Source organism: Dunckerocampus dactyliophorus, chromosome 1 (assembly GCF_027744805.1).
Source record: "Dunckerocampus dactyliophorus isolate RoL2022-P2 chromosome 1, RoL_Ddac_1.1, whole genome shotgun sequence".
In the NCBI taxonomy this organism is placed as follows: domain Eukaryota; kingdom Metazoa; phylum Chordata; class Actinopteri; order Syngnathiformes; family Syngnathidae; genus Dunckerocampus; species Dunckerocampus dactyliophorus.
In genome coordinates, this window is record NC_072819.1 from 11300169 (window position 1) to 11306415 (window position 6247).

Genomic DNA, 6247 nt, shown 5'->3' on the forward strand with positions numbered 1-6247 from the left:
GCAAAATGGTGATGGTTTAATGTATTTCGAACATGCATACATTGAATGCTTCATGTTACAATTCACAATTCCACATGTACAAAAAGGAGTTGGAAGAAGCAGATCTTATTTAATCCAACCCCCTCTCTGTATCACATCAATTGCTAATACCAATGATTTATTTATTTATTTTAAAACAAAACAAATTTCTTGCTTTTCCCCCTGTTGATATCCGGAACCACTTCCTGCCGTCTTTAGTGTTTTACTGTGAGTGTCATTGAATGTAGATACATGGGTTCCTAATATTAGTACTTTGTTGAGCAGGCCCTTGCAACGATGCTATTAAAAGTCAAATGATATTGAATGTTATCCTCACCGCATGGGTACTGGGGTGGTTTAGTTCACTGTTTCATTGTTTCAATTGGAAAGGCAAAATTCCTACAGTCGGCGATCACATGAACGCATCACTGGCAGCAACACTCACCTGTGTTAGATTGTTTCAAAAGCGTGTTAGGTCTATTGTTCGCTAGTGATCGCATCTGCTGCCCTGTTGGACCCGTGGCGGAACGCAATAAAGGTAGCTTTTGTGCATAGTCTGCATATTGCCATCTTGGTGTTTGCAGTGGACCAACTGTTTCACGTCTTGCCTTCAGAGAGCCACTGCTGCTTTGTTATGTCCATATGCCTTGTTACGACCGTATGCAGTTATACCAATTGCGCCTTGTTATGTACGTTCGATGCTCTCTAGCGAGCGATCCATTTTTGCTTGCTACTTTTTTTGGTTTGTTTTTAAATAAGTAAGTGCTCCAGAAATTTCATCTAGTGAGTGTTCCGTCTCGGTATGAACTATTAACCTTTTGGTGTATGCACTTTAGCCAAGGGCCGAAAGCAATGTGTACAGCACGTACGCAGCCTGGTCTAATTTGGAGGTTAGTGCTTGATTTAGAATGTTTTTTTTTGTTTGCGTTTGTTTTCTTTTTTGTTTGCAGTGTTTTTTCTTGTTTGCTTCTGAAACCCATAATGAGAGCTAAGCAGTGTGTGTTTTAACAAGAGTTGTGTAATAAGTAACTGTCTCTTTAATAACTTGCCAGTAAAATAAAATTGTAGTGTAATTGTGGCCAACTACTCTCCTGTCTTTTGTATTCATTTGCCAGACTTTCCTGTGTTCACACGTAATAAGACGCCCTCTGGTGGGCTATACGACCAGTGGGCTCTATGCCCCACCTTCGTTACCATATTGACTTCTGGTTTGTCCTGTTTTTGCATTCCTGTTTTTTTTTTTCAAAATGTGGTGGGTTGCTGTTGGGCTTTGCTTTCATAGAACTGGTTGCTTGTTTCTCTCGCGAGACTTGGCAACACCGACTTTGAATAGAGCGACGTTTGACCAACACTGCACAGATGCTACGTATAATATGGCGTCACTTCACTATCAAACCTTGGAGGGAGTAAACCACAGAAACGAACATAGAAACCGATGAGGTAAAAACACTGTGGGGAGTGAAATTGACTTAAAGAAGGCGCACACAATTAAAATGCTCGCTCACTTTTGCAAAATCACCTTTAACTTTCTGATCTCCACACGCTTCTGTTTTCTGCGCTCTCGATCCTTCACTGAGCTACACTTGCTTGCAAGTTTACTAAGTGACGTCACGGATTAAGACTCAACTAGACGATCAAAGATCGCTACCTGGGTCCAGTGGTGTTTCTTAGTGACGTAATGCCGCTGACTTTGTTTTTTTCCGATACTGATACTTTGTGCAAATTCACCTAATGTGATAAATTTAAAAGGTAGTGTATTTTATATAGCGCAAAGAATACAAGACATTTAATTCATGTACAGTATTAATTTTAATTTCAGAATTCAAGTTATTAAACCCTGAAGTGTATTGACGTATCGGTGTGATTTACAGTTTAGCCAAGCTAGTATAGAGCAGCAAAGAACTGCCTGACATGTGAAAATGGTTTCAAACAAAGAATCAGTCAATACCCATTTAAAAATAAATGAATTATTGAGCTCGTGTAAGAATCGAAACGTTCTTCACAATTTACACATGGCTCTATATAGTATCAAAAGGATATTTTGATTTGAGAATCGATTGTAGAGCATGAAGAGCTGGTATCGGAAGTATCAATATTTTACTATTGATCCGCACATCACTAGCACTGTCTTAGCCAAACTCTACATTCGGACGATGAGCACTACGTGGAGCCATGGCATCTGGAGGCGTGTGGGCTTTTATTCCATCAGTTCACAAATATTAATATTTAGTATGATTTTAATTTAAATAGTATTATTTAAATTGACTGAAATGCTTTGGCTGCAGTTCCCCAAAATGTTATGCTTAGATTGAGGCTGGTTGCTATATAAAATAATGCCTATTGCAGGGTTTTGAGATAATTGATTTTAAATGTTTTAATTTTACTGACATTACTTAGCTTTAATACTGTACTGTACTAACAGATGCAAGTGGACAGAGGACCATAACTGTGATCAACCCAGAATCAGAGGGCTGTACTGCTGAGGCATTAGTGTAAACAGCAAGCAGCAGTAGAAAATATCTCCTTTACATCGTAAAGTGATGAGTATATACTATGCAACATTCAAATATCTTTTGAAATATCGCTGTGATTGTCCTTTTGGGTTAATTGTAGCTGCACAATGATCCATTTCTTCAGACTGAATGTAGAGGAAATCTCTGGGACTTCATTTCCAAAGTGTGACTCCTGTGGAATCCCAACATCTTCCCAGTTGTTATTGTCCCCAACATGCTGCAAAAAAATTCAATAACACAATTCATACTGTAAGTGGAAGCTTTTAGAAAACTACTTTAATGCTCATTAAAAAATATATAGTATAAACTGTACACTCCTGATCAAAATCTTCAGACCAGTTGAAAAATTGCTAGAATTTGCATTTCGCACATTTGGATCTTAATGAGGTTTTAAGTAGAGCTGCAATATGCAAAAGCAAGAAGGGGGAGTGAGACAAAAACATTTGGAACTTGTAATTTAAACAAAAAAAAAAAACTGAAATAGGCTGTTTATCAGCTGATCAAAAGTTTAAGACCATCGCTCAAAAAATAACAAAAAACTCACCAAACCAGAACAAAAAATGTTCTCAGTAGGACTCAGTAATGAGTAGCTCCACCGTTCTTGTTCATCACTTAAAAAATTGCTTTGGGCATGCTTGATGTGAGTGTTTCCAGGAGGCTAGTGGGAACATTGCTCCAAGTGGTGAAGATGGCTTCACGAAGGGCATCAACTGTCTGGAACTGATGGCCATTTTTATAAACTTCCCTTGCCATCCATCCCCAAATGTTCTCTATGTTCTCTGTGAACTGCAGCGTTGTCCTGTTGAAAAACCCAGCTGTTACCACACAGACGAGGGCCCTCAGTCATGAGGGATGCCCGCTGCAACATCTGCATCCGTTTGACGACCCTGCACCACCTGAAGCTCCAGTGTTCCACTGAATGAAAATGCACCCCAGATCATGATGGACCCCCTCCACTGTGCCGGGTAGAAAACATCTCAGGTGGGATCTCCTTGTCATGCCAGTAACGTTGGAAGCCATCTGGACCGTCAAGGTTACATTTTTTCTCATCAGAGAATAAAACATTTTTCCACCTTTCAATGTCCCATGTTTGATGCTCCCTGGCAAAGTCTAAACGGGCAGTTTAGTGGTGTTGAAGGAGACGAGTTCTTTGACTTTGTTTTTTAAACCCTTTTCCTGCAGACGCCGTCTGATGGGTATTACGCTGCAGTCGGCACCAGTAAGGGCCTTAATTTGGGTCAAAGACCGCCTTGTGTCTTGTTGGGCTGCCAACTGGATCAGCTCAGCGCAGGTGTGATTTTTTTTTGGGTCTACTACTTTTTTGTTCCATAATGCTCAGGACCTTTCAAAAAATGTAGAATGACTGATTTACTGCACCCAACCTCAGCAGCAATGGCACGCTGCAAGAGGTCTTGCTTATGCAGCTCTACAATCCGAGGAGGGCATGACAGTGTGAATGCCTGACAGAAAATGAAAATTTTGAGCAGATTTTGGCTTTTACAGCCTGTGGTCTTAAACTTTTGATCAGCTGACAAACAGCCTATTTCAGTTTAATTGTTGTTTTCAATAAATTACTTTTTCAAAATGCTTTTTGTCTCACTCCCCCTTCTTGTTTTTGCATATTGTAGCTCTATGCTAACATGCTAACAAGCTAGAAATGTCACCTTTAATATTTAATAATATAGCGTTTCATTTCAAAACAGTACATTACTAATGTGACTCAAAGTTCTTTGGTTTCATTTATGTAACCCAAAGTGCTTCATTTTGCCTGTTCTTCAGAAGTTGATGAGCTAGTTTGGTTGGAAGCCTCCATTTTGCTGCGAGCCAGTCACACTGTTAAGGAGCCAGGTAGCGATCGCTGATCGTCTAGTCGAGTCTTAATCCGTGATGTCATTCTCAGTAAAGTTGGAAGCAAGTGTAGTTTAGTGACGAATCGAGAGCGAGCAGAAAACAGAAGCAAGCGTGGAATCCAGACAGTGAGAGGTGATTTTGCAAAAGCGAGGGAGCGTGTAAACAAAGCTGCAAGAAAAGTCGAACGACAGTAGGTTTGGTAAGGGAGTGATCAAACACGCTGGCATCTATTGGCGTAGCCTGTGGCAAGCTCAATACGAGACGCGTCATTTTGTTGCGCTCCTCACCTTGCCCTCCCTAGTATGGGAGCCTATCGGCTGATGCTAAACAAGCCCAAACACAATGACAGCCAATCAATGTACATCTGCGCATCCATCGTAGCCACAATGTTTTCACAGTACCACCAGACCACGAGACAGACCACATGACAGTAAATTCATTGCATTTGTTACAGTTTTCAGAATCAAGCAAGTAAATGCAGGCGTTTTATGTCAGCGTGACTTGTGGCTAAACCAAAAATAAAGAGTTTATTTTCCCTGCGGGGATCACTTCGGCCAAAACTGATTTCTCTCATTTGCACTGGTTTCCTTATCAAACAACATTGCTTGACTGCCTGTGGAAAGTCCGCAGCACAATTCATTAATTAATACATTTTCAATGAAGTAATTGCACACTTTTATTTTCTTTGGTAGTAAATAATAAGTTTTACTGGCAAATGGCAACAAAAATAATTCCTTTAGCACACGGGAGTCTGATTAACATGTCAGTCAGGAAACTAAAGGTCCCAGAGAGGTGCGCGTGGTTTGACACACTGTGGACGAGCCTCTTATTTGCAGTGTTATTTTACTTGTTGATCAGTGGCGAACCGCATTAAGACGGTCACGAGCTGAACACGAGTTGACGCGTGAACATGCTTGACACAAGCGTCACTCGTCAGTTGTCGCTGTGGATAAATGCAAGTGCGTGATGTGATGTAGGCGGGCGGGGTCAGGTCAGGGAAACACCAGTCCTGGATTCACCTTGACGCAGGCTGAAGTTGCTTGGAGGATGATCATGGATGATTTGGGATTTGCAATATTATATCAATCTTGAGTCACACAAGAAATTGTCAGAGGCACTTCAGCTTGCTAGGGTGTGTGGTCTGACATTGAATCAATCGATAGCCAACAACTTGTTATTTACAAGTGCTGTGTGCATGTTGGGTCGTCCAGCAGGAACTCTGCCCCTCCCACGCTGCAATATAATCTATGAACTATTAAACATTGACTATTAAGAGCATGTGAACGTCCTACCTTGTTTACTTCCCCGTCGACTCTCTCGGCTTGTGTTGCAATCAAGCAAAAACACGGCGACCACGAGAGAGTGTTCCGCAAGCTACCCAGAATGCTTTGCGGCAGGAGGAAATGTGCCTAATTGAATTGAATGCGCTTAGACGTTTAACTTCATGCCCACATGGTGCAGGTGTTGTTTTTGTTCGCACCGTGAGTGAGGCGGTTGTTTGGATCGATAAGCTCTGATTATTTCATGTGTGAGTCATATTCGCCACAATAGAATTGATCGCATGTCATGTTGCCGGCTACGCTTTCAATGATTTGGAAAAATGATCATTTAGAAATGTCCCGCAGGCCAGATTAGATTAGATTTGGCGGGCTGGATGTGGTCCGCGGGCCGTAGTCTGCCCACTCATGTTTTAGCCTGACCGACTTATTTCTGATCCCGACCCTGAATTTGGGAAAGGCTGAGCGAAGGCCTTCGGTCAGTGTTTATTACCGACTCAACATTGTTGAAGAAGACTTAAATATCTTCCAGAATCACGGCTTTTACCATTCAGTGCCGTAAAAACAAGTCAATGCTTCATTACTGAT